A 24,104-nucleotide genomic window follows, 5' to 3' on the forward strand; every position below is an offset into this window, starting at 1 on the left:
TGCACGCATCCCCTCGGCTCCTTCGCTCCTGGCCTGCGTACACAATAAGATGTGTAGGAAGCGCTCTTCTCTGGGCAGATATTAAAAATTATTTGTGGCATGGGCAAAGAAGATCTAGCTATGAGAGGAGCTCGTTAGCGACGGTGGGCGTGGCCGCCCTGGCTCTGCCCCTGAGGAAAGCACACTCGTTTCAGCCCACGGACCGGCCTGCCTTTACTACAGAACGCACATTGATTTCAGTTTCGTAAGACTTCCTGCCCTCGTTAGCCACGTCATTCGGTTACTCGTTCCTTTTCCACCAGGCTTCACATACTCTCGCCTGTCGTACGCATTCAGTTTCAGGCCTTATTTATTCCTTCCGGTTCCGGCGGAGGTTCGAGTCCTCCCTCGGGCATGGATGTGTGTGTTTGTCCTTAGCATAATTTAGGTTAAGTAGTGTGTAAGCTTAGGGACTGATGACCTTAGCAGTTAAATGCTTCAAATGGCTCTGAGCACTATGGGACTTAACATCTTAGGTCATCAGTCCCCTAGAACCTAGAACTACTTAAACCTAACTAACCTAACGACATCACAAACAAGATTTCACACACATTTGAACATTTTTTTTATTCCTTCCGGCGCCGAGCTGACCTCCACAATATGCTTCAGAACATATTGCTTCGAAGTAAACTTGCAGCACAGAAATTTCTCTATACATTTGTGATACTTGTTCCGCACAAATAAATGACAGTAGCCACATTTTTAAGGCTATATTTCTAGTACAAAGTCTTTAAAAGTAGCCTATTCCTTATTACTCCTGTCGATATTTAGTACCATAGATGTTTACGCAATATTTGTAGGGGTCTCAAACTGGCTTAAAAAAGGTAAGCCGGACAGGCCGAGAATCTGACGGATGTTAGAATTTCTACTGAAATGCCGCTAAATCGCTAGAGCGTGGATGGCTGGCAACGAAACTGAGATACGTCTGATAAAGATTGCTTACTAGTCCGCGAAACCTTGGGCAGTATCGCGGGGAAAGATATAAGCTGCGCTAACGCTCATCCAGCACACATCTGCATGTGTACTCAGCGAGTTACAGAGTATGGAGAGGATGGACGGTACAGACTGTACCAGGATTACCCTTCACTCCCTCCCGCTCCCCCGTCGTCACTCTCCACTGCCTTCCTGTTAAATTCGCGGGCGGTACAAGCGAAGAGAGGCGGTACCTTTACGTATAAACTCGAACTCCTCTAACTTGAACGTCACGATTATTACGCGTTAGACAGGGCGTTCAGAAATTTGCAGTTACAAACTTCTAGAACTTGTAGAGGGGAGTGAGTAAATAATATTTTGAATATGTCCGTACCGTTTCCTTCTACGACGCTTTCTTTCAGATGTATAACGCGTCCACGTCCGCTGAGGGAAAGAAAAAATTCTGAGTGTTGCTTGTCCTGGTATGCAACAGGATGGACAGGATGACGTGTACGACGTGAGAGGGTCACCTGATTTCACTTAACGTCTGCCTTGCTGCTGGAAGGTCGTGTGATTGGGCCATGCCTCCTCCCAATCAAGCTAACTGGTCCTGCATACTTATCTTCCTACAAAACGTATTGGACCCGTTCCTGGAAGCTGTCTCAGTGAATGTCCGGCAGTAAATGTGGTTTCAGCACGATAATGGACCCACCCCTCTTCTCACGTGCGGTTTGGAGACATCTCAACGGACGATATAGCGAAAGATGGATAGGCCGAGATGGTCCAACCCCGTGGCCGCCACGATCGCCGCATTTAAGTGCTACGGACTAGTTTTTGTACGGTCGTATGCTAAGCTTAGTTTCAAAAATGGTTCAAATGGCTCTGAGCACTATGGGACTTAACATCTGTGGTCATCAGCCCTCTAGAACTTAGAACTACTTAAACCTAACTAACCTAAGGACATCACACACATCCATGCCCGAGGCAGGATTCGAACCTGCGACCGTAGCAGTCGCGCGGTTCCGGACTGAGCGCCTAGAACCGCTAGACCACCGCTGCCGGCTACGCTTAGTTTACGAGACTCATGTAGAGACAGGGGAAGATCTGCTGGCACGAGTTCTGGTCGCTGTGCTAGAAATGGAAGACACCAATCGAGAGTATGTACCATAACATGCTTCGTAGATACAATGTCTGTGACAACGTTGGTGGTCGCCACATCGAGCCGCTGTTGTAATGCATGATTAGTGTTTTGTAAGTAAACTATGCTGGGTTCCTTTTTGTTTTTAATAATGTAAACACATGATGTTTAAGTGTGAGAACATACGAATAACGTATATGTGGCATACAGCAAACCAGTGCTTAACAGTATTAACTTTGGATTAGTTGCTACCAAGACTGTTTTTAACCAATACATACGAATGTGCTTAAGTGATAAATGGATGTTTCGTTATGTTTCTTTTCGAATTGTTACCTATTAATTGTACGACGTCGCGCCTAATTCAATTCCTCAAGCAGGAGTGGATTAGTTAAACATCTAAATTGAAACCGCCGTAGAACGGAAATGGTACGTTTCCAGACGTGAGTCCCTATTCTAAATATTGCGTACTCACTGCCCTCTATACGACCTAGAAGTTTGTAACGGGAATTTCGGAACACCCTGTATATTGTGAAGTAATACGTTTGTCGACTCGTTGTGGAATGTTGGAATGTGGCGAGTAAAGCTGTCGTTCCCGTGATACGCAACGCTTTTCTTGTAACGTCTGTGCCACTATCTCTCTGACCAGTGACGAATCTTACAGCTAGTGGCATGACTCATCTATCAACGTGCCGCGGCCCTTATCTCCAGCACCGAGAAGAGGAACACGTAAATGTGGTGTGGAAGCACCCTGATCACAGTGGGCGGCCACAGCTAGTGGTCGACTTACAACGGAAGTAGTGCCCACCTCAGCTCGAACGGCTGAAAACAACCGTTTGTCAGTTTCACCACCCATCAGTGCCTTTTGGCTGTAAAACTTTGCATTTGTATACAATCAATGTTGGAAGGTAGACGAATTGACGGACTACACAAGCATAAGTGCCTGAGGGCAATGTATCGCGTCAGGAACAACAGATTCACAAGAGTCTGGGAAAAAGCTAAATCTTTACTTGAAGTACCATATATTAACACATGCAGTACTTGTTGTTGTTGTTGTGAATGTTGAGCTGGTTTGAAGCAGCTGGCCACGCTAGTCTATGCTGCGCAAGACTCTTCATCTGTGCATAACGACTGCAGCCTGCATAATCTTGTACCAGTGCTCCGTAGTCAAGCCGTGTTCTCGCTCTACAGTTCTTTACATAACCAGATTGACTATTCACTGTTGCATCAATATGTGTTGTCACGTTGTGCCATAAATATTTCTCCACACTCGAAGTGGTACCTTTTGATTAGTTATCCCAGCTACTCATCTAATCTTCAATATTCTTCTGTAGTACATTTCAAAAGCTTCTACTCTTTTCTGCCACGTTGTTATACGTTTTTGCCTTATTCTTCGTCGAAGTAAAAGTGAGAAATTTCCATGAACTGATTGTAACACAGCGAAACGGAACTCCATGCACACTTCACGAGAGCAGCATGTAGGCACTGTACATCATTCATACAATGAAGGCTTTCACGACCGGATGTTTCAGCTGCCGAGAATTCTTCCGGGTTGTATGGCCGTGGTCCATGGAACTCTTCTATCCCTGACGTTTCGTCCAAAGCTACGTTGGACATCTTTGGAGGTGCTCTTGGTTATGCTGAGTCTTGCCGACTGCAAGACTAAAAAAAAAAAAAAAAATGGTTCAAATGGCCAAGACTCAAGAAAATAGTTCAAATGGCTCTGGCACTATTGGACTTAACATCTGAGGTCATCAGTCGCCTAGAACTTAGAACTACTGAAACCTAACTAACCTAAGGACATCACACACATTGATGCCAACCTGCGACCAGACTGAGACGCCTAGAACCGTTCGGCCACCCCGGCCGGCTGCAAGACTCAGCGCACAACCAGGAGCACCTCCGAAGATGTCCAACGTAGCTTTGGACGAAACATCAGCGATTGAAGAGTTCCATGGACCACGGCCATACAATCCGGAAGAATTCTCGGCAACGGTATAGCATTTCCTGCGCATTCGCCCTACGGCAGTCCACTAGCTAAAGCCTCATTGATCACAGTATCCAGAACTTTGCCACGCGCTCTTTCATTCTGTTGAGTTTAATCACTTCCTGGAGACTTGACATTGAAACATAGATGACGTATAAGTGAAGACATCCGACAACACAGCACTGCGTGTGTCGTTCAAAGCAAATGATTGGCTGTGGTGAATATGCTGTTGTCTCATCAGCGCTTGCGCTCCTGTAATCTCTCGATTAGATGCACAGTACATTCAACACAAAAGCTGGCTTTTGTCGCAGTTCTGATCCACGAAACAAATACCTAAACTAAACATCACCCGCTAACAGCCTCGTGGCGTCTCTATGTTCTCCACCAGAGTATATCCATTATAAATAGTAACTGCTCTGTAACACCGTGTTTTTTATACGACGATTTCTCTGGCTAAGAAGGATGTGGTGAATTTTATTTACCTTAAGTCCTCACTCCAGTCACAATGCCGGTCCGCAAGCTCGTGTGCATAAGTGGGGAACTGAGTGAAATCTGGGAAAACGGCATCAATGTAGACGCCGCGTATCCACAGCTTTCCTCGATTTCGTGTACGTTCAGAACGACCGTGGGAATTAGCGAGCGAAACTTCAGTAATACTTGAATATGAGCGTGAGATACGCGAGACGGCTTTATCGGCACGTCACAGGGATTGAAAGGTGTTTCATTGTGGGTCTCCATTTGGCTGGCTGGTCGAATCGTGAAATACACAGATTTCTGGGGCATTCGCATGTGGCACGGGCCCGATGTTGGACAGCACGGGAACGTGGGGTTCCGCTCGACCACCACAACTGTCAGTCGCCGTGTTCTGCACCGAGCATATCTTAACGGCTTCATATCTGCTCCTGCCATCCGATAACAAGTCACGGACTCCGTCCAGCATTCTGTGTCGCCCAGACCAGCAGCAACCGGACTGAGGAATTTCTGTCCCGTGCTAAGATTGCCGTAAACACAACACGACAGCTACGTGACCGGAAAGTATGCACTGCCGATGAATGGCGTCGCATTGTGTCAAGAGATGATAATAAGTTTATTGCAGCCAAATAGCCATACAAATTCAAAGTACAATGATAATAATAAACGAAATTAGAAATTTTACGTATTTTGATTTGTGTAGTCACTTTTTGGTTCAAATGGCTCTGAGCACTGTGGGACTTAACTGCTGAGGTCATCAGTCCCTTAGAACCTAGAACTACTTAAACTTAACTAACCTTAGGACATCACACACATGCATGCCCGAGGAAGGATTCGAACCTGCGATCGTAGCAGTCAGTCTCCCTCTTAGTCCATCCTTGTTCAGTACGCTGTGGAAGTGCGTCCCCCATATCTTCATCACGGTTCTGCAATAACCCGAATGACCGTCCTCTGCGAGTACGGAGGCGACCTCGGAGTTCCCACCCTTAAAATTTATTGGAGAGTCATAGCTGGCATCAGGGTTTGCGGAGCCATTTAATGACTTCAGAGCACCGCTGGTAGTGTTCGAGGGAACTCTGACGGCACAACAGTACGTCGTGGACATGCTGCGCCTCCTGTGTTGGAGAGCGTAAAATTGTATCCAGTTCACATCTCCACAGTGTGGAATCTAGTGTATTTATTTCTGTTATTGTTACCTTTATTGAAACATTAAGACATAACGTGAACTTGTTGCAGACGTAAATGACCTCTTTGTGTCGTCCGTGGCACAAATAAAGCCATCAGAAATAATAGCGGACACAGTAACATCGTCTGTATTCAGTGATGTACAAAAACACAACAGGTAGGCTACATTATGCTATGCAAAACAATTCCATACTGTGCGTTTGACGTCAAGGCTTATCTTCACAGAGTCGATACGTACACGTACGAGCAGCGTTCGTTTTAGAGAAGGTGTTCTAGGCGACCACCTTGCATTTGCAAACACTTCGGCACTTTCTGTATCATACTTTGCTGAACCCTATGAAACACACCTGCATCCACCACTGCCAAAGCGGCATGCACGAGTGCTATTAGGTCGTGCACATTCATGGGCGATGTACTACAAACTTGTTCCTTTAAGTGTCCCTAAAAATAAAATATATAGTCGATTAATATCCGAGGAAACTGGACGCCAGACACTGGACTCCACGAGCAATCCATTCCCTTGGAAAGGCTTCATTTAAATAGTTGCGCACATTCATTACAAAATGTGACGGTGCAGCAAAGAAACGTACGATACAGGAGGCGCATTCAACTTGTCCGGCAATAGCTAAGGGCCCAAAAGCACTCCTCACACGGTTCCAGCCTACAGGTTTATGTCAAAGCGTGTTCGAAAACCTCGGTCACAAGTGACACGTGGGTTGTGTTCCGACCAATAATGGCTGTTATGAAGGTTGAAAACACCTTAACGAGTGGAGCTACATTCGTCAGTCTATATCACATTGCCCGCATCTCGTGGTCGTGTGGTGGCGTTCTCGCTTCCCACACCCTGGTTCCCGGGTTCGATTCCCGGCGGGATCAGGGATTTTCTCTGCCTCGTGATGGCTGGGTGTTGTGTGCTGTCCTTAGGTTGGTTAGGTTTAAGTAGTTCTAAGTTCTCGGGGACTGATGACCATAGATGTTAAGTCCCATAGTGCTCAGAGCCATTTGAACCATATCACATTACTCATAAAATGTTTGTTACCTTACACTTGGTGCAAAAGCTATTCACAAGACTGTATTCGTCGAATGTGGTCTTCTGGCCGCTGGAGTTGAGTTAACGTGTAATGGTATGGATGCAGTTCTTCATCGTGCAACACTTCAACAATTGATCTTTGAGACATCTGGAGCTCCTTTGCAATACCACGGGTACTTCACCGAGGTGACTGGTGAACGGTTTCAAGAATCGCGCCCTCTGGTTGTCAAGTACGTCTAGCCCTTGGACGACTTCTGTGGACGAAGATTACCGGTTTCCCTAAGTCGTCGCTTCGGGCGACCGAAAACGTTCTTATCGCGATGGTGCCTTGGAGGTTAACGTGCGGCATACGCACGAGCAGCGGTAGCAGCTGGTCTGTTATTGGATGCACCCAGCACCAAAAGAATGTCGACGAATCATCATTTCCGTACTCCATCCGGAAGCCGCCCTGCGTGAAATTGAGACAACCAGTTACGGTTGTGCACCGCGCTGTTAGTTGACATACGCATGCAGTTTAATGGATCTCACTGACATGTGACAAAATGATGTCCTGCTTATAACCGACAAGAACTATAGAACGGACGTCTAAAAAATAAAGAAAATAATAAAACCATAGCTTCAGGATGAATGTGGATTTGATGACCCAGAAGTCTTCTCACAAGGAAACCTCCCCATCGCACCCCCTTCAGATTTAGTTACAAGTTGGCACAGTGGATAGGCCTTGAAAAACTGAACACAGATCAATCGAGAAAACAGGAAGAAGTTGTGTGGAACTATGAAAAAAATAAGCAAAATATACAAACTGAGTAGTCCATGTGCACCATAGGCAACATCAAGGAGAGTAAGGAGCACCTTGTTCCCGTGGTTAGCATGAGCAGCTGCGAAACGAGTAGTCCCTGGTTCAATTCTTCCCTCGAGTGAAAAGTTTACTTTTTTTATTTTCGCAAAGTTATGATCTGTCCGTTCGTTCATTGACGTTTCTGTTCACTGTAATAAGTTTAGTGTCTATGTTTTGCGACCGCACCGCAAAACCGTGCGATTAATAGACGAAAGGACGTGCCTCTCCAATGGGAACCGAAAACATTTAATCGCAAGGTCATAGGTCAAGCGATTCGTCCACAGGTAAACACGTCTGATACGTTCTATACGACACTGGTGACGGCATGTGCGTCACATGACAGCTCACACGATCCTTGATATTGCCTATGTTGCCATGGACTACTCAGTTTGTATATTTTGCTTACTTTTTTCATAGTTCCAAACAACTTCTTCCTGTTTTCTCGATTGATCTGTGTTCAGTTTTTCAAGGCCTATCCACTGTGCCAACTTATAACTAAATCTGAGGGGGGTGAGATGGGGAGGTTCCCTTGTCAGTGAGTTACGACGGGTGGTACGGCAGTGTGCGCTGATAGACGTTGCTCTGTATATTCGGATGAGCTGCACTATGTGATTTACCAGCTCCTCTCTTTCATGCATGTGATTTCAAAATGCATCTCATCTGACTTTGCTAGATAAACTTTTGTTTCGAATCGGGACGAGGAATTGCATGCCGACCTGCAAGTGCGACATTTTTTCTTCGCCCTGTATAATATTTCTGCTGTTATACATACAGTCGTCTTGTTGCAGGAACTGATGTACATTCAGTTGTTTGTTCCTCTTTATGAGACGCCTCTGACGATGGGTTATACACCCGAGTACCGATCTCAAGGCATTTTTCCAGAGAGACTGAAATAAGCTATTGTTAAACCCTTCCTTAAGAACGGTAATAAGAGGGATGTAACTAACTACTGACTTGTATCACTGCTGACATCATTCTCCAAACTTTTTGAGAATGTGGTATATTCTAGAACAGTATCTCACCTTAACAACAATAGTGCCATTTACATGTTCACTCACAAGATTTTAAAAGCAGTATATAATGAAACGGCACCAGTTGGTATTTTCTGCAATGTCCCTCACAATATTCTCCTAGCTAAACTGATGTTTTGCAGGACTGACAGTCTAGCCAACCAATGGATAACGTCATATCTAATAAAAAGAGTGCAGGAAGTTGTACTCAGTAATTCACGAAATATACTCCAGGGACATAATTCTGACTGGGGAGAAATCAATTGTGGGGTTCCCCAAGGTTCAATCTAAGATCCACTATGTTCCTCGTGGTGTCTAGGAGATGTCCTCTGAGGAATTTTTTAGCATCGAATGTAAATTTACGTGTATTGAAGTCTTTTCTGAGAGTATACGCCTGGAGCGTTGTCTTCGGAATAGTGGGCGGTAAGCAGTACAGATGAGAAGAAAACAGAAGCTGTAAGCTTGTAAAATGTGGTGTTGCATCAGAAAGATGAAGACTATATGGACAGATTGGATAAGTAGTAAAGATATAGTTAATCGAGTCTAAGAGAGAAAAGCGTTCAGCCTCAATTTGACTAAAGTAAGGGATAAGTTGATGGGATACGTGATGATGCATCGAGGAATTATTAACTGTGAAACAAATCTAGAGCGGGAATAACGCTCGAATCCATTAGGTACGTTCAAATAGATGTAGGGTGCAACAGTTATAAAGTACAAAATAGAACAGTGTGGAGAGCATAATCAAACCAGTGTCACCAACAACCACAGCGAATTTAAAGTGAAGAGCGTTCGTAGTGGTGGTGTGCTGAGATGAACTCTGGGGGCTGACTGCATTAGACTGCAGGTGGTGTCACGGAGCGGAACGCGTCACGGTCCCTACCCTGTGGGCTCGTTAGCCCCGCTAGCGGCTGAGTACGGCACCAGCGGCGTCAAGAAATGCGAATGAGTTACGAGAACAACTCTGTGATATTCGATGCCATATTGGTGGTGTGCGCTTGACACAGTCAGTTTGTTTAACCATTTGGGTTTCTGCCTCAAACCAGCATTTTATTTTTTTTTTTAAATATGAAGTACGAGCATCAATCGCATGAAACCACCGATGCTGTTGCAAGACAAAGGCATCTAGTTGTACAGTGAGGTACTTCTACGAATTTAGTGCATAGCAACAGTTATTTACATTGTTCAAATCAAGTGTGTGCGGAGATTTTGCTACTATAAGTGATTGTAGTAGAGGGTTGTGTGTGTGTGTGTGTGTGTGTGTGTGTGTGTGTGTGTGTGTGTGTGTGTGTATGTGTCGCGTTTTGTAGTGATCATACTGAAGGGGGTCATTGACAGGTAAGATAAGTATATCTTGAGTTATTGTAATGTTAATTTGAGTTTGTACTACTGATTTTATGTGTTGTTTCAAAATGAAGCCATTGCCCCAGTATATATTTTTGATATAGATTTGTTAAATTTTACGAACATTTTTGCCCAGTAAGTCGGCCATAGCCGAACATTGTATTTCTACAGGACATACTATGGATTATTCTGCCACGAAAATCTTGCTCCCATCGAGATCCTTCTGGGATTCAGTTGTTAAGGAATCCGTGGAAATACGTTTGGCGGAAAATCTCATTAATCGTGATGGCGGCTTTCAATTGAATAAGGCCTGGGACCCGTTGATTTCTTTAATATCAACCAAAAGAAAACTTTTTATGCCTTCTGACATGTCGAGCGACAATTAATTTTAATTTTAATATTGAAATTTTGCATTTTATTGTTTTGGACACGTCTGCCTACAGGGGGCGTGCATGTTTTACTTGTACCACGCATTCGCTTGCGCTCCATAGATGCAGTAGTATTGTAGAGGGCCTTGGAACCGACAGGTGGCGCGCATGCAACGGTAACTTGCGCATGCGCGTCTTGCAGCACTTTTACGTATAAATAGAGCGACATGCACTAGCAATCTCCAGTGTCAAACACTCGCCTGAAGATGGCTGTAACGTTGTCAGCCGAAATATCGTGGAAAGAAGTCGACGAGATCCGGCTGCAATCCCGAAATCTTGTGGAATATTTTTGCTTGTTATTTAGGATTAATGTGTTGCAGGCGTTAGGACTTCGTGGGAGTTTCGAAGATGTCTAGGAAAACTACGAAATTGCTTTAAATTTATCACACGAAATTTTGGAAGCCGTCTTCTTAAAACAATTGTTATTTACTTTTTCTGAATTTCTTCTTGTATTCGTTACTTACTGTGACAATAAAGATTTACTTTGCGAAAAAATTTTAAAATGATACTATTTTTCAAATTCTTGTCCCTCTAGGCGAAACTTTACAAGCACTCCGTCTTCAGGCTACAAGTGGCCCATCGGGACCATCCGACTGCCGTGTCATCCTCAGCTGAGGATGCGGATAGGAGGGGCATGTGGTCAGCACACCACTCTCGAAACTTTACAAAGCGACAAGAAATTGAACGAGCGTGTAAGCTCTATTGTAGGGAAGACGAATGATCGACTTCGTTTTATAAGAAGAATTCTTGGAGTGTCAGACACCTGTAAGGGAAGCCGCGCACACTTGCGCGACCCAGTCTCGAGTACTGCTCTGGTGTCTGGGATCGCCATCGCGACAGATCGAGGATAGACGTCTAAGCAGTGCAGAGGCATGCCGCTAGATTTGTCATCGATAGATTCGATCGACATTAGAGCACAACGGAAATGCTCTATCAATTCATATGGGAATACCTGGAGCGAAGAAGAATTTCTAATGAGAAAATTTACAGAACCAAGATTTGCGACAGGCTGTAGAATGATCCTGCTGTAGCGAACGTTCGTCTCGTGTAAGTACTGCGAATACAAGCCTACAGACATCGTGTTGCCCTTACTCCATTTGCGAGTGGAACGGAGAAGGGAATGACGAGCAGTGGTGCGAGGTTCTCTCCGCCGTGCACCGTATCGTGGCTTGGATAGTATGTATGTAGATGTACATGTAAATTCAAACCTTTACAGCACTGAAATTGTAACAATCGTCTTCTCTTTTTCAAAGCGGTCCATGGGCTTCAGGTCTTTACGGCTCACATGATCCGGATACCCGACGTAAGTACACCACTTACTTTTAATAATTTTAGAAGCTTGCACGAAGTACACCCCAGTTGCCTGTAACAGGTATCTGTGTAGTATGAGTGAGAATTACACTTTACTTATGTATTTTGTGATTTTTTAAATCTCAGTTTGAGCTTCATACAGTATTAAAAAAGCATTGACTTAGAAGAAAAAAATGGCTTACCTATAGAAATTGACCGGGCGGTAGTGTGGTAGAGCATTCAAACACTACACAAACAAAATTTAATAAGAAATACAGCAATTGGGCACTGAATGAAATTCAATGGTGAGAAGTGAAGATTTGTGCCGAACCGCGACTCAAACTCGGGTTTCCCGCCGTACGCGAGCGGTCGCGTTAAGCGCTTCGGCTATCCGGGCACACTTCCCTTCAAAGCAAAATTATCAACTTGTCGCACATTACACGTGTAGCGTCCACCCTTCTCCTCATTGCTCGCAGCTTCACGTAACATTCGCAACAGTTCGGCCATAGTGTGCTCCAGCACACTACCTGTAAGAAGATCTTTGTAACTATTTTGTTTATATAAGATATTTTCGATGTTTAAAGTGTACAACAAGTTGTGTGTGATGTTTAGTGTGTGTGTGTGTGTGTGTGTGTGAGGCTCTGCACAAATAGGGCATTAGAAAATGGTAAGTACAAATTCTTCTAAATTTCGCAACTAACTTCACAAAAGGAATTGATACCCAACTAAAAAATCGTGTGTTTCTTATGTATTGCAGTAAAAGTCAACTAAATGAAGCAGACTCACACACACGGACAGCATCAAAAGAAATGGCTTAATACACACAAAAAACGCACTTGAAAATGTGAATTATTTCTCGAAACGCGTCGTGATAAAAGTAACAAAGAAAAATAGTGACTGGTAGCAGAAGATTTATTTATTTATAAACAAACCTATTAAGTAGATCCTCCTTTATTGTCGACCTCAGTCATGACTTTGTACGCTACAATATTGGAAAACTTCTTTCTGCTGTAGCAATAGATGCAGGTAGACAAACAAATATTTTGTACAACGTGTGCTAAGTAGAATAGTCAGATCTAGGACAAACAGACAACGGTTGCATAACACACGATCATTAAGGGCGTTTATGCTCGTTTGCTTGTATTGAAGAATGTCTCCCATTAGTCTCTTTTTAATCAGTGGAGTGTGAACAAATACGTACTGTGAAAGCGACAAGCCAATATGTACCTTATGAGGTATAATATAAGGGCGAGTTTCCAAGGATGAAGTCATCTGACAATACATGTGTGTGGAACTTTTATTGTCGATTCCGTTCCTTTCTAGTGCGTTCTATAGAGGGCCTTGTATAGTAACAATACGTTTTTAGGAATCTTCTAGAAAATCGCTACTACCGGAGATATACGCATCAAGAGTTTCCCATATCTAACTCGTATTACGAGTTAAATATGGAAAACTATTGTTACGTTATAAGTAAAAATATTGTTTTGAGCCTTGTAACAATATTTTTACTGAGAAATTACTATGTATTACTAATACTTCACAATCAGCTGATCGCTCTCACTCTTGACTAATCTTCACACTTGCACCTGTCACAACGAGGACTTTTTACTTCTTCAGTCTTTATATTTCTGCTTCTGAATGTAAACTAGCTTCCTATTCGGTGAATAGTCCGTATTTATAATGCTACGTTTCGAAATTCTCTGTACAAGGAAATAGTAGAATATTCGCGACTTTTCTCGAACTAATGTCAGACAGAATAACGTATCGATATCACTAGTGTGGCCGCGACTTTTCTCGTGTGTGTGTGTTAGCTGTCTACAGGGTGTTACAGAAAGGTACGGCCAAACTTTCAGGAAACATTCCTCACACACAAAGAAAGAAAATATGTTATGTGGACATGTGTCCGGAAACGCTTACTTTCCATGTTAGAGCTCATTTCATTACTTCTCTTCAAATCACATTAATCATGGAATGCAGACACATATCAACGGAACGTACCAGCGTGACTTCAAACACTTTGTTAGAGGAAATGTTCAAAATGTCCTCCGTTAGCGAGGATACATGCATCCACCCTCCATCGCATGGAATCCCTGATGCGCTGATGCAGCCCTGGAGAATGGCGTATTGTATCACAGCCGTCCACAATACGAGCACGAAGAGTCTCTACATTTGGTACTGGGGTTGCGTAGACAAGAGCTTTCAAATGCCCCCATAAATGGAAGTCAAGAGGTTTGAGGTCAGGAGAGCGTGGAGGCCATGGAATTGGTCCGCCTCTACCAATCCACCGGTCACCGTATCTGTTGTCGAGAAGCGTACTAACACTTCGACTGAAATGTGCAGGTGCTCCATCGTGCATGAACCACAAGTTGTGTCGTACTTGTAAAGGGACATGTTCTAGCAGCACAGGTAGAGTATCCCGTATGAAATCATAATAACGTGCTCCATTGAGCGTAGGTGACGAAACTAAAATGAGCTCTAACATGGAAATTAAGTGTTTCCGGACACATGTCCACATAACATATTTTCTTTATTTGTGTGTGAGGAATGTTTTCTGAAAGTTTGGCCGTACCTTTTTGTAACACCCTGTATATGACAGACAGAAACGTATAAAATACGATGACGCGGACGCGCGTGCTACATAGGAAAGTACAACTACTCGATAACTCGATTCAGTCACGTCGACTGACGAGAGAAACGAACGAAAAGCGTGCGGGCTGACTGGCGAGGGCGGCGCGATTGACAATGCGGGTGGCTCCGCAAGGGGGGGGGGGGGGGGGGGCGCCCAGGTATCCACCACTGGTATGAAATGGCTCTGAGCACTATGGGACTCGACATCGTAGCTCATAAGTCCCCTAGAGCTTAGAACTACTTAAATCTAACTAACCTAAGGACATCACACACACCCATGCCCGAGGCAGGATTCGAACCTGCGACCGACTGGTATGAAGTGACGTTCCCGCATGTGCGCTGCAAATTCAGCCCAACTGGATGCCCAGCCATAAATATACAATGGGGCGACAAAAGTAATTTGATTGTGATATGCAGTAGTACAGGGTGAAAAGTATTTAAACCGCAAACTCTGGGAGGTTGTAGGGGACATCAAAACAAATATTTTTCCCTAATGTCATTTTTTCCTATGAGGATTATTTAAACCCATGGAGGCATTATTACGCTCTTCATTTGTTAGAGGCCGTATTACGATCTTCAGTTGTTAGAGGGCGTATTACGTTCTTCAGTTGAAGGCAATTGCTGTCCACCAGTGTAGTAATTCATTGTCTCTGTTTACAAATGGAGCGATACACCTGGAGTGAGTACACTTATGTGGTTGGCTCGTACTACGTAGCGCACCACAACGGACGATCTGCACAGCGGGTTTATCAACAATAATATCCTAATCGCCGTATCCCGCATCGTACGACCTTTGCTGCTGTGTTCCAACGTCTGCATGAGACCGGGTCATATAGCAGATTACCTGGACAGGGACGCCGTCGCACGCTAAGAACGCTGCAATTTGAGGAATCTGTCTTGCAGCATGTGGAGCGGGATTCTTCAATCAGCACGCGTGCAATTGCACGTAACATGGGGACGAATCAGACGAATGTAACAACAGTCCTTCGAGAGCAATTGTTACGTCCATTTCACTTACAGCGTATCCACAACCTGGAACCAGTTGATTATCCACCCAGAGCACAGTTTTCGCAGTGGTACCTGGAACAGTGTGAAATGCATCCTGCATTTCCATCCTCTGTGTTGTTTACCGATGAAGCAACGTTCGAGCGTGACGGAGTCTTCAACATGCACAATTCACATGTTTGGAGTGAGGATAACCCACATGCCACAGTTACTAACGCTCATCAAGTGCGGTTCTTCGTTAATGTGTGGGTCGGTGTTGTTGGGGACTGTTTAATTGGGCCGTATCCGCTACCTAGGTCATTAAATGGCAGGCACTATTACAATTTTCACGTCAGAGCGTTGACAGAATTGCTGGAAAACGTCCCGCTCCCTACAAGACAACGCACGTGGTTCCAACATGACGGGGCGCCGGCACATTTCAGTCGTCGTGTGCGTCGATTCCTGGACCGACGGTTCCCAGAAACGTGGATTGCCAGAGGTGGTCCTGTACCATGGCCTGCTCGATCCCTTAGATATGTCCCCTCTGGACTTTTTTGTGTGGTGAGAGATGCGCAACCTTGTTTACGCAACCCCTGTTGCATCAGAAGAGGATCTGGTTGCCCGGATAGTAGCAGCAGCAGGAACAATTCAGGATACTCCTGGGGTTTTTGCCCGTGTCATACAGAACATGATCCGACGGTGTAACCTTTGTTTACGTGTCAATGGAGGCATTTTTAAAATCTACTGTAATTTAAATTGAGCTGTGTTGATGTGTTGTCTCTCGGTCATAAAAAAATGGAAAAGTGTTTGTTGGTTTAATTAATTTGCCGCCAGAGAAATCTTCCTCTACCGGTTTAAATACTCCTCGTAGGGAAAAATGACATTAGGGAAAAATATTTGTTTTGATGTTCCCTACAACATCCCAGAGTTTGTCGGTTTAAATACTTTTCACCCTGTATAACCTACCCAAGCTATAAGAGGGCATTGCATAGGTGGGGCTGTCCACCTGCTTAGCTGAGTGGTAACGTGCTTGCCTACCGTGCAACAGGCCCGGGTTCGATTCCGGCCGGATTGGAGATTTTCTCTGTCCGTGGACTGGGTGTTGTGTTGTCCGCATCATCATCTCATCATCACCGACGCTCAAGTCGCCCAGTGTGGCGTCACCTAAAATAAGATTTGTATCTGACGGCCGAACTTCCCCGGACGAGGCCTTCCGATCATTTCATTTCATAGACGAAGCTGTCAGTTGTACTCAGGTGATACATATGAAAAGGTTCCTGACGAGAATATAGATGTACAACAGGAATTAACAGACTCTGAATGTGGAATGTTAATTGGAGCTAAACGAATGGAAGATACCATTTCAGAAATCGTTATAGAATTTAGTAAACCCAGATTTACAGTGCCAACAGTCTGCCGAGAATACTAAATTTCGGGCTTACCTCTCACCACACACAGACAACACAGTGGCTGATGACCTTCACTTAATGACCGAGAGCAACAGCAGTGGAGTTTGTTGACCATCTGTGAACGTTTTCGCGCCGACCAAATGATCCTGTGACAAAACGCGTCACTCTGTCGGATTTCGTCCATCTGTTCTGTCAGTCCTAGCTGGTAAGGGTCCCAGATTGATGAACTATATGACTGTGTTCCGTACGTTCTGGAGATCTCATAATGCCTATTTTTAAAGCTACTGTAAATTATTCCAATATTTATTACTAAAGGCCTAGGCGCCTGTACGAGATTTGCAACCAGACAGACACCCCTAGGCGTGGCGCATAAGACGGGCCTGTATTCTGCCAAATAGTACCCACCACCGCAGCCGAAGTCAGTAAAATACAAAAGAGCGGGATCCTTCGATTCATTGTATCTGTAATTGATGGCGAAAAGCAGAGTGTCATGTTGTTGGGTACAGTCCCAAACATTTCGGCAGACACTCTTAGACCGTGGGCATGTGACAATGCTGATGGTGAGCATTCCGCCGGAGTGGTACTGTATTTCGGAATCGAGTCTTTCCCGTCTGTCTTACAGCCATCTACAACAGAAAACAAAGAACAACGCACTTTTCTCTACCATCACACTCATCTACACTAAAAACGCTACAAAGCGCAAGGGAAAACGTGTTTATAAGTGCCAACGGCTGTGTCCTCTTACTTATCTACTTTTGCAGTGATGGCGGTGCATACTTTGTGCCAAGATAAGCGATTTCCTGCCTTATTCCATTAACGTACGGAACGAAGGAAATGCGCTGTCTTTAACTGGCAGTATGCGTCCGGATCTCTCTCGTCTTATTCTCGTGCTTCCTGCTCGAGACAATATGCAATATCGTCGCTCAGCATTTTCATCTCTTATGGATGAGTGCTATACGAATTTTCTTTTACTTTTTGAAAATATTTCATGAGCCACAAAGCCTCTAGACATATTGCTGTTGGTTACATAGATGTCACGTTAAAAAAAATCAGGCCCTGGAACATGTTCAATTCTAGCGCATTTAGCTGTTTCTCAACGCCATTGATATTTGCCGTTGTTGTTGTTGTTGTTCTGGTGGTCTTCAGGCCGAAGAGTGGTTGATGTAGCTTTCCAGCGAGCCTATCCTGTGCAAATCTCTAACCTGTATCCGTTTGCTGTATTCAAGCCTTGCATCCCTCTACAGTTTTTACACCCCTCCGCCTCCCATACCCATCATTCTGCTATCAAACTGAGTATCCCTCGATGAGCCACAATGTATCCTATCAGCCGATTTACCCATCTAATCTTCAGCGTGTTTTTTATTTTTTATTTATTTATTTATTTTTGTAGTAGCACATTTGCGAAGCTTATATTTTCTTCTTGTCTGAACTGTTTATCTACCTAATAACTTGGCAAATATCAACTGGTAAAGTTAATCATCTGAATTTGCCTCTTTTATGCAGTCGATGCTATTGGTTTGTATCGCCACACGCTGTCATTCCCTCCCTTCCCTTTGTTGTGCTAGTCGGATATGATGCGCGGGAAGAAGAACTGTTGATATGCAATCGTGTGAGCTCAAACCTCACCTAGTTTACTTTCACGGTCCTTTCGTCAGCTGTATATAGGAAGAAGCAGAAATGTCTTGGTTGAGTCCTATAGATACATACGATCACGGAATTTTAAGTGTAAAACACATCGTTATGCACAACGTGTCTATTGTTTCCTCTGTCACTGGAGTGGGATGAGCAGTTTGGTGACTTACACTAACTGAAGATACCCGTGACACAACATACTTTTTTTTTATTTACTGTATCAGTCCCCCCTGGTAAGGGTCCATGAGTCAGGAGCAATATGCTAAGTTATCTCATTCGTGGGTGGACTATACTTCTGAGGTTTCTTGCAATGAACCTCAGTCTAGCATCTGCCTTTTCAAAGTTTAATTTTATAAGGGCGTTTAAATTTAAATCACTGCTTAACTGTACTTTCTAATATTTAAAGGATGTGACTGTTTCCAGAGATTGCTGGGCAATCGTGGTATGGAACATTACCGGGTATTTCTGCCTATTTACGCGCAGTACTTTTCATTAATTTACGACGAGTGTCAGTTAACGATCCCTGCACCCCTCTCTGGGTCTTCGTGCATTTTTCACAAATTTTGTGCCGTTAAGACCTTTTAAGACCTTTCTTTAGGCTACAGCCCCAGGGAGCTCTGGGCGTTATGCCCGAGGTTATTTATATATGTTCTTTGGATACACATGTAGCTTCTATTACGTCTGTAGTTTTCTCTCCGTTAAGAATGACATGCTGTGTTCTTTCTGTTGGAAAATGTTCAATATCCTAACACAACTGATGTGATATTGCGTCTGATCGTATGTTGATGATTAACGCAGGCCGCGCGGGATTAGCCGCGCGGTCTCAGGCGCTGCAGTCATGGACTGTGCGGGTGATCCCGGCGGAGGTTCGAGTCCTCCCTCCGGCTTGGGTGTGTCTGTGTTTGTCCTTAGGATAATTTAGGTTAAGTAGTGTGTAAGCTTAGGGACTGATGACCTTAGCAGTTAAGTCCCATAAGATTTCACACACATTTGAACATTTTTTTGAATTAACGCAGTGGCGAGAATGAGCTGTGCTGCACCAGGAACAACTTAACTCTACGAAACTTACACTCTAGTGTTTCCAAGCCTGTGGAATTTGTTGGCTACAGTTTTATCATCTTGCGAATTTATTTCCGCTATTTCTAGTACAGTAAACAGCCATTCCTACAGACGAATGGTGTGAGTACATAACGGCTGTTGGGTGTGTCTTACGTTACTGGAACGTTTTTAGGAGCATATCGAATGTCCGAAAGACGTGCAATTGCAGCCTGTCACCAGTTGCCATCTTTAGAACTTTGAGGTAGATCGAATCATTGGCACGAGGAACATAGGAACAACATACCAACAGATATCACAGTTAGGTGAGGCGCAATGGCTACAGAATCAGATGGACTCGCGACACAGGTGCTTCCAGAAGGACTAGACCAGGAGGAGATGGTACGACTGTTCGGCCGGATCTGACCAAGAGACGGACGACAACAGCTGAAATTCGGATAAAGTTTACTGGCCATCCGTCGCCAACAACTTTCTGGAAGAGATTACTGTAAGCCGGATTGCGGTCTCGAGTTGCCATGTGTCATTTATCGCTGACACCACAAGTTTATGTTGGTCACGACCTCGTGAAATGTTCACCAAATTGTGGCGATCAATTGGATATGACGGCAGGACTGGCTTGGTAATTGCCTGAATGCTCGCCAGTATGCGGCAAGAATGGTAAACGTATCATTCGTGACCAGCGGGAGAGAAGAACAAACACTTCATTTCGTGACCGAGCGAGGTGGCGCAGTGGTTAGACACTGGACTCGCATTCGGGAGGACGACGGTTCAATCCCGCGTCCGGCCATCCTGATTTAGGTTTTCCGTGATTTCCCTAAATCACTCCAGGCAAATGCCGGGATGGTTCCTCTGAAAGGGCACGGCCGACTTCCTTCCCCATCCTTCCCTAATCCGATGAGACCGATGACCACATTGTCTGGTCTCCTTCCCCAAAACAACCAGCTTCATTTCGTAGCACAGCCGTATCGAGGAACGTGCGAATCATTGACTGGCCGGCCTAGCCCTCTCATTTTTAATCCATAGAGCTTGTCTGTGATGTCCTGGCGACCTTCCAGCAGCAGCCTTCAAGAATTGCTACAGGCATCACAAGGCAAGAAATTCCTCGATGTGACATTAGGAAGCTGTTTGCTTCCATGTGACAAAGTGATTTGTGCTCGTGGGGCCCTCACCTCGTACTTATTTCAACGTTGGAAATCACTTCCGAATGAAATGAAAATCTGACAGTTTGATATCCGTGTTGTTACGAGCGTTCCACAAGGTCAGACAAATATCGGACAAGTGCTCGATGGTGTAACATCCGATTTCCATCGCTGTATATTGCACTCGAAAACAAATGGACTACTCTACTGGTATGTATGAGAAGGATCTCTGCCAACACGTCAGCCTCTACGGACCTCGCGGTACCGGACATGCGGCGGCTGCGTGTATTTGCGGGGGCGTTCCCTCCACTTTCTCTGCCAGGCTGACGCGGCCTGACCTTTACGGCACAGATATCGACCGACGTCTAGCCGTGCGAATAGCGAGCTAAGAAATCGATGAACTTCCGCAAGAAAACCGCTTCGTCACTGGCAACACGAGTTCCCGGCGGCTAACTTGGCTGTCGCAGAGCGCCACTCGGAGTGTAATGAGCCACGTGTCATTGTTAGCGGTTTGTGATTTAGCCTAATGGCTTAATCGCCTCGTTTCATTAACGAAGCGTGCGTAGGAAGGCAGAAAGACGTTAGGTTAATGACACGCCGACAGTGTACTCGTGCATAGATCAAATTTCCCTTTGGACACTCGCGCTGCATTTTCCGAACGAATTAATTAAGTGGTCGAGACACTGGACTTGTATTCTGGGTCCAAATACCCTTCCAACTGTCCTGGTGAAGGTCTGTTCTCTAAAACATCTAAGGGGAATGTTGTGATAGTTCTCGATTAGGCTACAACCGCTTTCCCTGTTATGCCATTCTCGAACTGAGCTAATGGTCAGGCTCTGAGACGTCGGTGAGACATCAGACACGAACAGTCCTTTTTTTTTTTAAGACGTGCAGAGTTTGGCTTTTATCAATGTTTGCCCATAACAAGTAAAAGGCTAAGGTTACTGAGTTTCCTGTAAAAACTCTACAAGCATTGTCGAAAATAAGCAATATCGGGCGCGGCCAGTACTTAGATAGGTGACCGTCCGGGTACGGCACGCGCTGTTGACAATTTTTCCCTTCCAATTTACGGCAGAGGGGACAGGAGAGGTTGTGGAGTAAAGCCCCTAATCGTCAGTCTTTGCGCCAATGTCCCGCATTTCATTCCAAACCTCTCCGCAGTGATTAGCCGAGCGGTCTAGGGCGCTGCAGTCATGGACTGTGCGGCTGGTCCCGGCGGAGGTTCGAGTCCTCCCTCGGGCATGGGTGTTTGTGTTTGTCCTTAGGATAATTTAGGTTAAGTAGTGTATAAGCTTAGGGACTGATGACCTTGCCAGTTAAGTCCCATAAGATTTCACACACATTTGAACATTTTTTTGAATTAACGCAGTGGCGAGAATGAGCTGTGCTGCACCAGGAACAACTTAACTCTACGAAACTTACACTCTAGTGTTTCCAAGCCTGTGGAATTTGTTGGCTACAGTTTTATCATCTTGCGAATTTATTTCCGCTATTTCTAGTACAGTAAACAGCCATTCCTACAGACGAATGGTGTGAGTACATAACGGCTGTTGGGTGTGTCTTACGTTACTGGAACGTTTTTAGGAGCATATCGAATGTCCGAAAGACGTGCAATTGCAGCCTGTCACCAGTTGCCATCTTTAGAACTTTGAGGTAGATCGAATCATTGGCACGAGGAACATAGGAACAACATACCAACAGATATCACAGTTAGGTGAGGCGCAATGGCTACAGAATCAGATGGACTCGCGACACAGGTGCTTCCAGAAGGACTAGACCAGGAGGAGATGGTACGACTGTTCGGCCGGATCTGACCAAGAGACGGACGACAACAGCTGAAATTCGGATAAAGTTTACTGGCCATCCGTCGCCAACAACTTTCTGGAAGAGATTACTGTAAGCCGGATTGCGGTCTCGAGTTGCCATGTGTCATTTATCGCTGACACCACAAGTTTATGTTGGTCACGACCTCGTGAAATGTTCACCAAATTGTGGCGATCAATTGGATATGACGGCAGGACTGGCTTGGTAATTGCCTGAATGCTCGCCAGTATGCGGCAAGAATGGTAAACGTATCATTCGTGACCAGCGGGAGAGAAGAACAAACACTTCATTTCGTGACCGAGCGAGGTGGCGCAGTGGTTAGACACTGGACTCGCATTCGGGAGGACGACGGTTCAATCCCGCGTCCGGCCATCCTGATTTAGGTTTTCCGTGATTTCCCTAAATCACTCCAGGCAAATGCCGGGATGGTTCCTCTGAAAGGGCACGGCCGACTTCCTTCCCCATCCTTCCCTAATCCGATGAGACCGATGACCACATTGTCTGGTCTCCTTCCCCAAAACAACCAGCTTCATTTCGTAGCACAGCCGTATCGAGGAACGTGCGAATCATTGACTGGCCGGCCTAGCCCTCTCATTTTTAATCCATAGAGCTTGTCTGTGATGTCCTGGCGACCTTCCAGCAGCAGCCTTCAAGAATTGCTACAGGCATCACAAGGCAAGAAATTCCTCGATGTGACATTAGGAAGCTGTTTGCTTCCATGTGACAAAGTGATTTGTGCTCGTGGGGCCCTCACCTCGTACTTATTTCAACGTTGGAAATCACTTCCGAATGAAATGAAAATCTGACAGTTTGATATCCGTGTTGTTACGAGCGTTCCACAAGGTCAGACAAATATCGGACAAGTGCTCGATGGTGTAACATCCGATTTCCATCGCTGTATATTGCACTCGAAAACAAATGGACTACTCTACTGGTATGTATGAGAAGGATCTCTGCCAACACGTCAGCCTCTACGGACCTCGCGGTACCGGACATGCGGCGGCTGCGTGTATTTGCGGGGGCGTTCCCTCCACTTTCTCTGCCAGGCTGACGCGGCCTGACCTTTACGGCACAGATATCGACCGACGTCTAGCCGTGCGAATAGCGAGCTAAGAAATCGATGAACTTCCGCAAGAAAACCGCTTCGTCACTGGCAACACGAGTTCCCGGCGGCTAACTTGGCTGTCGCAGAGCGCCACTCGGAGTGTAATGAGCCACGTGTCATTGTTAGCGGTTTGTGATTTAGCCTAATGGCTTAATCGCCTCGTTTCATTAACGAAGCGTGCGTAGGAAGGCAGAAAGACGTTAGGTTAATGACACGCCGACAGTGTACTCGTGCATAGATCAAATTTCCCTTTGGACACTCGCGCTGCATTTTCCGAACGAATTAATTAAGTGGTCGAGACACTGGACTTGTATTCTGGGTCCAAATACCCTTCCAACTGTCCTGGTGAAGGTCTGTTCTCTAAAACATCTAAGGGGAATGTTGTGATAGTTCTCGATTAGGCTACAACCGCTTTCCCTGTTATGCCATTCTCGAACTGAGCTAATGGTCAGGCTCTGAGACGTCGGTGAGACATCAGACACGAACAGTCCTTTTTTTTTTTAAGACGTGCAGAGTTTGGCTTTTATCAATGTTTGCCCATAACAAGTAAAAGGCTAAGGTTACTGAGTTTCCTGTAAAAACTCTACAAGCATTGTCGAAAATAAGCAATATCGGGCGCGGCCAGTACTTAGATAGGTGACCGTCCGGGTACGGCACGCGC

The 24,104-nt window shown here is 45.1% G+C and overlaps 1 protein-coding gene across 1 annotated transcript in view; it reads left to right on the forward strand.

Annotated features, from left to right (window-relative positions):
- Positions 1–24,104, forward strand: part of LOC126298483 (sodium-dependent transporter bedraggled) — a 673,679-nt gene that overhangs the window by 54,573 nt on the left and 595,002 nt on the right. Inside the window, exon 2 of the mRNA XM_049989817.1 lies at positions 11,630–11,679. The gene's annotated coding sequence lies outside the window, so the exon portion shown is untranslated. The remainder of the gene's footprint in view (positions 1–11,629; positions 11,680–24,104) is intronic.

The sequence above is a fragment of the Schistocerca gregaria genome, chromosome X (genome assembly GCF_023897955.1).
Source record: "Schistocerca gregaria isolate iqSchGreg1 chromosome X, iqSchGreg1.2, whole genome shotgun sequence".
NCBI classification, from domain to species: domain Eukaryota; kingdom Metazoa; phylum Arthropoda; class Insecta; order Orthoptera; family Acrididae; genus Schistocerca; species Schistocerca gregaria.